Source organism: Perissodus microlepis, chromosome 7 (assembly GCF_051167445.1).
Source record: "Perissodus microlepis isolate ML-2025 ecotype Zambia chromosome 7, ASM5116744v1, whole genome shotgun sequence".
Lineage (NCBI taxonomy): Eukaryota > Metazoa > Chordata > Actinopteri > Cichliformes > Cichlidae > Perissodus > Perissodus microlepis.
This window is the reverse complement of record NC_140467.1, coordinates 29,697,230-29,708,560: the sequence shown is the minus strand read 5'-3', so window position 1 is coordinate 29,708,560 and position 11,331 is coordinate 29,697,230.

Sequence of the window (11,331 nt, the reverse complement as noted above, 5' to 3'; positions counted from 1 at the left end):
ACACCACTGTTTGTTTTTGACAGTAGGGTTTGTTTTCTGTTTTATTTGTTTAAAAGAATAAAGCAGCTTGGAATACATTCCTAACCATGTCCGTTTTTTTTTTTTTTGTCATGACCATACGGCCCGGTTCGTGACATAGGTACACATTGCTAGTACTGGGTCGGCCGTTTTTTCTTCATAAGTGTCTTAATTCCTTACATCACAGATTCAACAAGGAGCAGGAAACATTCCTCAGAGGTTTGGTCTATATTGATGCTATAATATACTGACACAGTTGGTTCAGATCCAAACCACATCACAAAGGTGCTCTATTGGCTCTATAGTCTGGTGACTGCTGAGGCCATTTCAGTAGAGTGAACTGTTCGAGAAACTAGTTTGAGATCATCTGTGCTTTGTGACATGATGTATTATCTTGTTGGAAGCAGCCATCAGAAGATGGGAATACTGTGAATTTAAAGGGATGGACATGAGCACCCAGGTATGGTCTGGTGACTGCTGTAGTCTCCTTTGAGATTCGATGTTTTGTGCATTCAGAGATGCTCTTCATTCATTCATTCATTTATTTGTTCATTTCAGGCACAACAAAAATACATATATTGAACATAAAGTGCACAAAACAAAAAACAAAAAATTACCTGAAAAGGAGTGGGACGAAGAAAACTTATTAAATCCCACCCCTATACTCACTCATCAACAAAAAACAATAAGCTTCCCGCAGCTACGCCCATCGTTGCAACCAAACAAACCATCAACAGCCCCGGGCACATGCAAGCATCTCAACGGCAGCTCGCAAACAACAAATAGAACCTTCATAACTGAATACAGAATATATATTAATTATAAATTGCGTTACCACAGGTAACAGGCAATAATAATTACATAGTGACAAACACACATACATATACATACATACATATATATCTACACACACATGTACATATATGTACATACATACGCACACACTTTTTTGTTTTTTTTTTGGAATCCATACCAGCAATAGTAAGAGAACAGACATTACAGAGCACACTAAAACCATCATTGAGTATACTGTGACCAGACCAACTGTTTGTAGAGGAATTTAAATCTATGAATATTTTTGCATTGTTTCAGTTGTAAACTCAGACTGTTCCAGATTTTCACACCACATACAGACACACAAAAACCTTTACGGGTTGTTCGAGTTCTGGGTAATTTGAATTCTCCGAAGCCTCTCACATTATAAACCCTTTCTCGAATTTCAAATATAGTTTGTAAATTTGCAGGTAGAAATTTATTAAAGGCTTTGTATAAGATTATGGATGTATTGTAATTAACCAGATCCTGGAATTTCAGTAACTTGGCCTGAAGAAAGAGTTTGTGAGTATGATCTAGATAACCAGCCTTGTAAATAATACGCAGTGCTCGTTTCTGTACTGTGACGATGTCTGTACTCTTCTACATACTTTGGCTGGAACAGCTTGAAGCAGTCTGCATGCTCTCCTCTTACCTGCATCATCAGGAAAGCATTTTTGCCCTGAGAACATTCCCCGTAAAGCCTAGAGATGTTAGTTTGTGCAGATAAACAGTTTCTGAAATACTCAGACCAGCATGTGTGGCATCAACAACTACACCACATTTAGAACCACTTAAATAAATTGTCTTCCCAATACTGGTGCATAGTTTGGACTTCAGTGGGTGATCTTGACCATGTCTGCATGCCTCAGTGTACTGGATTGCTGTCATGTGATTGATAGATATTTTCATTAACAAGTTGAACAAGTGTACCTACCTACAGTAATCAAGTAATAGTGTGTCTATACTGGAGGACAAACAAGGAATACATAATAAGGCTTGGGGACATTTTTGGAATTTCATAGAGGATGTAGGGCTAATGGAATGTCAGTCAGCTTCAGGTAACTGGAAGCTTTAATTAACATAGTTCACAGCGTGTTACTTTACAGCAGCTATGTCCACATTTCAGACAGTGATGTTTCTTGTCTCACTTTTGGTACTGATGATAAATTCTTCCATTCTCAGCAACAATTACCTACAGAGGTCTTCATAGCCCTAAAATGACATTTAATCCAACATTTTCAGAGGCAATGAATCACCTCTATCAGTATTTACCTGAAATGACTCTGACGCCCACGATGATGGTGCCCATGGTTATGACATATTATCCGTCCATGTAGATTAGGTTTTACTGGGCTCTTCTTGTTTCTGTCGTTCTTTTGAACCTGGAGAGTTTTCTGTCTCCTCTCCAGGCTGTCGGAGTGAATGAGGCCCAGAGGAGCTCTATCAATTAGCAGCTTGTGTTCAGCACTCTGCAGCAATCCTGCTATGACAGGAGTGATCAATCTAGAGTCCACACATACCGTCCCGCACAACAGAAACAGCCAGCAGTCAGTGAAAAGCAGACATTGCTGGTGGGGACTTTAGATTTTCTGGTTTTGTACTTAAAGTGCTTGCACAAAAAAGTTCTGGAAAAACTCTGACTCGTCTAACCAAGGGACCTGTTTTCTTTTCTTTTCTTTTTTTTTAAAGGAAACATACCGAGCCACCAGTGATTGGGCTACAGCACCTTACTGGTCGAACTGCTAACTGTTTTAGAGCTGCAGTGTATTTCTGTGAGTACCTTTATCACACAAAGGTTGTTGCTCTAAAAGAAAAACAACAATAAAAAAAAATAGCTTCCCTTATTTTTTATCTGATAAAAACAATTGTGACAAAGCTCAAAACAGACAGAGGAACAAAACAGCAACACATCTACTCAGACTGCCAGAGTTGTATTAACTCTGAAAATCCAGTGAAAAGTTGAGCTTATTTTCTCCAAAGCTCAGGTGGAACGTGGTAAAATGAACATGCAGATTGAAAGCTGTGTTCACAGACACAGCATCTTACTCCATATTTGCGCTTCTCCTACCCTCCTGTATCACTTAGTCTCATTATCTTATTTGTTGCGATTTAGAATCTTGTCTCCGCAGGGAGAGGTTTTTGCACTGGATGTGACTGTGACCTCATTTTCATAGGCTACTCTAACGTTTAATGGTCATGAAATATAGCAAGCCTTTCTCCCCTACCAAAAGTTAAACAGATGAGAGCTTTTTGAAAACTGCAGAGAAAATGCTGTGCAACAAGGAGGATTTTGAACTGAGGTGCTTAAGAACTGAAGTGCCATGGTTCTCAAGATCTGGAGAGGTCATGGTGTGTGTTTTTTGCCTTCGCCTCTCCCACCAGGGCCGAACTGGACCTTGATTCCCCACCACTGAACCCGCCCTGAACACACACCTGTGGCTCATTCACACTGATCCTGGCAGACTACTTAAGATGGCAAGAGAGGCTGCTTCCTCGCTGGATTGTCACACTACCTAGCGCCTTCTAGATTCCCTGCCCGTCTTCCCTGCCGTCTGGATTTCTGTGGATGTGTGTGAGTGAACGTGAGCATTTTGTAGTGGACGTTGTGGATTAAGTTGAAGAGGAGCGTGTGTACCCCCGCCTTGGACCTTCCCTTCGGACCCCAATCTAGCGGCCCATGTCACCCCCTACTTGGGGCCCGCATAATGACATGAAAAAATATTTTTAAAAATTATTCAAAAAATTATTTAATATGAAGGCAATAGGCAGAGTGTTACAGGCATAGCCCTAAAGAATGTAGCCTCATGGGCAGTGTAGTCCGTGCTGCAGGGAGAATGGACTGCCATACCCGTTATGTGTCTGTGAGCGAGGGGGGGAGAAAAAGGAAAAGTACGAGCTGTCACCGAGCAGAAACGGGAGCTGGAAGCATGTAAATATAATAATAACCACTGCAGCCAAAAAGAGTGCCTGATGAGCCCAGTTGTAAGTAAGCTATTAAGACTCGACTGTACACTGTGTTCGTGTTTAACAAAGTAAAGCTAGTTTTCGGCTACGAGCCTGACACGGAGCCCAACGTATTAGCCAGAGGTCCCTTTACTACGGTTCAGAGCCACGGACGTGTTTTATATATGCACGGAATAGTTTTCTATACGAGATCGCTGCAAAAAGTGCAGCCTTACCTAATGTCCACCTACTGTTACTCATTTTATATTAAGATTCAAAAATCTATTTACAACATTCATGTAGTTGTAAAAAGCATGATAATATTAAGTAGCCCAAAGTATTCAGAATATTACACTCATTGAGTAACATAACAGAATACGTTACAAAATACATTTTGGGTCATGTAGTCTGTAATCTGTAGTGGAATACATTTTAAAAGTAATCTTCCCAACACTGCTTAAGGATATAAAGAAGTACATTTAATGAGTGACTTTTTTTTAACAGTGAAAGGAGATGTATATATGATACTATAAACACAATTTTACCAGTAGAGGAAGTATTCGTTACTGGTATGAAAAATATGCTGGAAATTTCCATTTTATCATTGATGGAAGTCTGTGAACTTTCATTAAAAAAAAATTTTAAAAAAAGGATAATGTACTGGCAGAAAAATACCATTACACTGTTTTTTTTTAAATCCAAAGGAGAGTATAACCAAGGTCTTAGGGTTATTGGAACTTCAGCCTCACATTATTCTGCTCTGGCGTATTGCTGTTACTCTAGCCTACGGGGATGTACACGGAAGAGGACAAAGCTACACCACAAAACACAAGTTACAAAAATCATTTTGATTATAGCAGTCCGGACTCAAATGTGCTTTCAAAGGTGCTATTCCATTTTCCTCGGAGAAAAAGATCTTATAATGAAGCAACAGTTGTTGTCTTTTAAAAACTCACCCCAGATCTAGCAAAACAGGTCTTTGTTATTAACAAAAAAACAAACATCACAGCAGCCAGTCCTGAATTTTAGTAGGTGTCCTGTGGGTACACATGAGAAGAAAGTCTTTTGTTTCATAGTAGCAAAAATGGAGACATAAAAATACTGCATTTAATTTGGAGCACGACAAAGGCTTTAACTGACAGTTCAGGACACCTTGACTTTTTTCGTGAATAAAGAGAGACTTTGAAAGCCTTCATTTCTATCACTCTCCTCTCTCGTCTTTGTCATTTTTTAAAAATCACACTTCTCCTGTTTGTTAAAGAGCACATAAATGAGACCCTCAACCGATGAGACGTTTTGAGAGTCCTGATGAAAACATCAGAAAATTACCTGCAAAACTCATTTCAAGGCCACTTGTGCCATGATTACAGAGCGTGGACTGAAGAGACAGGGGAAAAAAGGTGAGGGCTGAAGCTGTAAAGCAAAATGGATTGATACAGTGTGATGAGTGAGGAATTAAGAGCAGCTGTTTAACAAAGTGTTGCTTTCGTCTCGCTCTGCGGGAGGACAGATGTGTCTTTCAGATAGCAGATGTGATGTTCAAAGGAAAGCCAAAGGTGAAATCAATGCAAAATTTGAGTTTTTTTTCTTGAAGAAAGGAAGAAATTGGTTGGGGAAAAAAAGATTTTTTTAAAAGAAAATTTTTAAGATAAACTTTAGAGTTTAGAGTTTATAAATCTTAATCTCTTGGGGCTGATTACAAATCTACTTACAGGTATAAGTTCTAAGGGAAGTAGAGATGCATGGGAACACAGCTGAACAGAATCATAACTAATGAGACAGGAGACACAAAACTGAACACCACATCCACGAGAGAGGACACTATCAAAATTAAACAGGAAGACACACACACAGAAACTCAGACTAGGACACGTGAACCTGAGACGAGGACTGGGACAGACTGAGGAGACAATGGGACTGTGAGGAATGGACCCGACACACAGTCTGTGGTCGAGGCTTTATTCAACCCTCAGCAGCCTTTTCTGTTGTTTTGGTACGCAGTACACAGGGAACAGGCATTCCGTAGCTGCTGGCAAAAACCTCATTCTCCTCCGACTCTCTCGTCACTAAATGCGCAGAGAAGGAAAAAAGGATCATTAGCCTGAGCACATGCACCTCCCTTCTGGCACACCTCTGAGCCTCCCTGAGAGCTCACTGTGCTACCCCTCCCCTGCAGCAGGCCAGAGACCACACTGGGGACAAAGCACAGAGAGAAGAACAAGGGAACAGGAAGGGGGGATACAGGGACAAGACTACAAATGTCTTTACAGAGACAGAACACAAGCTGTGTCTCAATTCAGGGGCTGCATCCTTCAGAGGACCTGGTCTACGTGGGCCAGGTCCTCAGAAGGCCAGAAGGGACGGTCTAGCCTTTAAATTTGCATCACCGCTGGCTCAGCTGAGTTTAATAAAGTCAGACGTCCGCTCCTTGCTATCTAAAATATAACATGACATTGGAGTAAATTCTCTATCATCTCACACTTCTGTTTAATCAGTTTTCTGTTTGACATTTATTTAGCTGTGTGAAAACTATAACTTTAATCTCAGCCAAACCGATTTACTGAGGAACAAATAAAACACTGAAAAAAGCCAAACAATAAAATTTTTAAGTTATCTAAGAGACTTATATATCATGTTTAACTTAAGTAGTGAAAGACCGCACAGCGTCTGAAAACGATGTGCCAGGAGTCCGCTGTTCTCGCTGGCTCTAGTGAGCCTTGACCTCCTGGCCAGCTATTGAGCTGGTGGGTAACAAAAGTCTCCAAAAACGTCGGAGCACTTTTGCAAATACAGTTGTGGTCAAAAGTTTACATACACTTGTAAAGAACATAATATAATGGCTCTACTGAGTGTCCCGTCATTTCTAAAACTCTTTATGACTTTATTATGGGTTAACAGAAAAAGTGATCACACCTGCTGGGTCAAAAATATACATACAGCAGTGCTAATATTTGGTTGCATGTCCCTCAGCCATTTTCACTTCAATTAGGCACTTTTGGTAGCCATACACAAGTTTCTAGCAAACTTCTGGTTGAATCTTTGACCACTCCTCTTCATAGAATTGGTGCAGTTCAGTTAAATTTGATGGCTTTCTGACATGGACTTGTTTCTTCAGCACTGTCCACATGTTTTCAATGGGGTTTAAGTCAGGACTTTGGGAAGGCCTTTCTAAAACCCTTATTCTAGCCTGATTTAGCCATTCCTTTACCGCTTTTGATGTGTGTTTGGGGTCATTGTCCTGTTGGAACACCCAACTGCGCCCAAGACCCAACCTTCATGCTGAGGATTTTAGGTTATGTTGAAGAATTTGAAGGTAATCCTCTTTCTTCTTTATCCCATTTACTCTCTGTAAAGCACCAGTTCCATTGGCAGCAAAACAGCCCCACAGCATAATACTCCCACCACCATGCTTGATTGTAGGCATGGTGTTCTTGGGGTTAAAGGCCTCACCTTTTCTCCTCCAAACATATTGCTGGGCATTGTGGCCAAAAAGCTCGATTTTTGTTTCGTCTGACCACAGAACTTTCCTCCAGAAGATCTTATCTTTTTCCATGTGATCAGTATATATATATATATATATATATATATACACACACACACACACACATATATACACATATATATAGCCTTTGTCTTAGCATGTGTTTGCCATCTCTTTGTTTCTACCTGTCATTTCTACCTGGATTTCTCGCGTTCCACTTCCTGCCAGTCCATGAGAAAAACACAGGTAAAGGACCAGTAAAGCCACAGTTAAAGAGTATATTTTGTGTCCTGCCTTCACTACATATCAAGACAGCAGTGGATGATGTCGTGATCTGATTCTCCAAAGACTGTCTTGTGTGAAAGTAGCTTTTTCTGCACAAATGGGAAAAGTGTTAACATCAGATTTTGCCATAAATATTGAGCACAATAAACACTTTGAGCAGGAAGAGGAAAAACGCATCAGTGCTTGTCAGGCTTCTTCCTGAATGCAGCTACTTGTAAATGTATGTTATTGGTGTTTAAAATGGTCAGAAATAAATAGAATGCTATACTGAAAAATGGAAAATACTTTCTGTGATTTTTCTAATTGGTAACATCACAACATGTCTTGCCTTGTGGGCTGAAGCCTTAAGTCATTATGTTGCAAAGTTGTTGCCTTGAGCTCTGGATAGGCATAATTTATTGCTTCCATGGGTCTTATTGACACAGTAATGGACAGATTATCAATCATGAAATCAATCATAAGGTGCAGCATAAATCTGAACCTTCCGACGGATGTATAAGTCAAGATGACTGACGGCCAAGGCTGAGACCTTCTCTGCACTGCACTCAGTGAATCTTTTCCTGAAGCTCATTTGAACAGCCTACATGTTTCACTCTTATTTTTCTCTCTGCCTTTGCATCAGATTTTTTCTTTTGATCATATTACGCAAATAGTTTTAAACATTACAAATATGTTTATAAAAAAAACTATCCTGCTCTGCAGTATTTGGTAGTACTTTAAATAAATGTGGACACGAGACACTAAGAGTCCAAACAGCAGGAGGAAATACACCTGTGAGGATTTTAAAATGGATGATCTGTAACACAGAGCGAGTGGGGGAGGGACAGAGAGGGAAAGGACAGATGAGTGGCCAGAGTGATTGATTAAAGGAGGAGAGCAAAGAGGGGAGACGAAGACGGATGAAGGGGGAATCAGACAGTGAAGATGAGAGGAAACAAGGGTGCATGGCTCAGGGAAGGAAAGAAGGGTGAAAGACTGAATAAAAAAAAAAAACTCTCTTTCTGTTCAATTTGAACTAAATAAAGTACAAAATAAGCCAGAAGTATGGACATAAAAAAAGAATAATGACATGCAAATACAAATGTAAATAATTTAACACATGGTGAAGTTCTGATTTATGGATAGAGTAAGAGCTGTCCCATGTTGTAGTGGAAACTGTGTGTGTGTGTGTGTGTGTTGGGGCTAGCTGTACTTTTAATTTTGTTGAAAGGCACTTTTAAAGGACGTTCTTGGGGATGGGGACAAAAAAATGGCAGGGAATATTTATTACAATCTGAAATTAATTTAAATGCATATTCTCCTTTATAAATTCCTTGGGTTTCATAATTGTTTGAGAAAAAAAATCTGAATTTAAATAGTGATCGAATGCTTTTTCAGCCTAGTGTCACGACAGCAGTATTACTGCTGACATTTTGACATATTATTTGTAAATTAGCAGTCAAAAATACAGAAAGTATTTGGACGATGACAAAAATCTGCATAACCCCCCACATCTTTGCTTTGGTGTTAGGCCAAAATTCAGTACTGTTTAATTTTATTTATATAGTGCCAAATCACAATAATATTCATTTCAAGGCACTTAATATTGTAAGGTAAATACCCTGCAATAATACATGGAACACCCCAGCAATCAGACGAGCCCCTATGAGGAGGTACTTTGGCGAGCAGATACCTCCAGCAGAGGAGCGGCAGCCACCTGGTAAATTTACTAGATTTAAATCCAGATTCTAAATTCTGATTGCAATAATGTAACATAATTTGTTTGATGACATATTTTGAAGGATATAAATATGAAAAATGAAGAATATTAAAAAAAAATTAAGAAATAAATAATGAATTAAATAAATGATGAATTATAGACAGAAAATTTAATACCCAACTGGTCTAATTGTCATCATTATGCTAAGTTCATCTTCTCATCATCACATAGACCAGCACTGGAATGTTTTTATAGCAGCTTATTTCAATAACTTTATTGATAATAAGCAGTCCCTTGGCTGCACTGGGCAGATTGAAAATTTCCTCTGACCATTAAGATAGGTAGCATAATGAGCATGCATGCGCACACTGAATGCAGTGGTAAGGTTGCCATTCAGTGCTCAATTGAAATGATATGTGTATTGTTTTAGGATATGTATAAAATATTTTTATACACCATACAGATGGTGGCCCTCACAGTAGCTTAGTTTATGAAGATTGTTCCCTGTCCCCTCCTGGACGAGTGGACCAAACATGCATTCATGTGCTACAAGTGATATTGTATCGATGCACAATTTCAAATCAAACTGTCAATATGTGATTAAAAGTGCAGACTTTCAGCTTTAATTCAAGGGTTGTGACAAAAGTAGTATTCTAACTGTTTAGTAATCACTTTATAAACAGCATATAAGCAAACATATGAGGATTGTTTTTAATACTTGAATGACAGTGACTACCTGAAGTCTCAGAGCTATGAACATCATGGCCTGCCTAGAACCAAACCTCAACATTACTGAAGAAGTGTGGGATCATCTTGACAGAGACCATTACAAAAGGCAGAAACATCCAAAAAGGAGTTTTGAATGTCCTCCAAGAAGCCTGGAGAAATATTCCTGAAGACTGCTTAAAGAAATTACAGAAAGCTGCCTCAGAGAGTTCAGGTTGTGTTGAAGAATAAAGGTAGTCATAGCAAACTCTTATACGCCATCTTTTATCAGGGCTAAATGTCTTATGTATCCATGCGTGGGAGTTCTGCTGGAGACCTTACCTTGAGCTGCTGTCAGTAATAAGCTGAATGTTGAATGTTAGATTGTGGTTTCTAAGTGGTTATAAAGTTTTACCACTACATCATTTATCACCACTGAGAACTGCCAAACTGAATCGCCAATAGTTGGATAAATTCCATTTTCTGAAACTGCTGAAATACTGTTTTTCCATTTCACAAGCAAAATATGAAGAAACAAGTACTCGGAGACTCCCCTCGGAGGGTAAAAGTTATATTGTTTTTAATAAAACATGATGGTGTCCCCCTTTTTTTTATTACACTATGATGCCGTCAGCCTGTTATGGCATCACTGGGACTTCGACAAAGTGTTGTACAGCTCCGTGCACTTCCAAATGATAAAATATGGTTGCTTGAAACTTCTTTTTTTCCAAAGGTCAACTTCGATCTTGCTAAATTGAAGGTCAAAGTCAAATACTTAGCTAATCATGGTAATCATGTCCCCCAAGCCCTAGCATATCATTGTGAATATTGAGGATGATCCACAAAAAATTGTGGTCAAAATCAAAATTGTGATTACATACTCTGCCTTCAGGGAGGGGGGGGGACTTAAGAGTTTGCATCATATTATATTTATTAATTATAAACAAAGCAGTTTATTATTATATATTATATTTGGGAATAATTGGGTTGGGAATAGATTATTTGGCTAAAGTACATACATTTAAATTTGCATTCTATTCAATATTTTTGAGCATTCATGAATTACTTTTAAAGACAGTCAGAATAGGTGTGTCACGCTGGATCTTCTTCTCAGGATTTTCAGTTTTTTAAGTTTATGGTACTTTGACTTTACTGTGTTAGGTTATCCTTTGGATTGATTCTGTGTTCATTCTCAGATTTACTGGTGGTAGAATTATTGCCTTATGTTACTTGTAATTGGTTTACTTTTCATCTGCTTTTTCTGATATTAGATCGAGCCAGTAGTCAGTATGTTCCCTCTGTTAAGTTGTTCATATTCATTTCCTGCTTTAATTTGATATTTAATTCTTTCTCTAATGTTGTTTTGAGTCTCACTTCCTCCCCT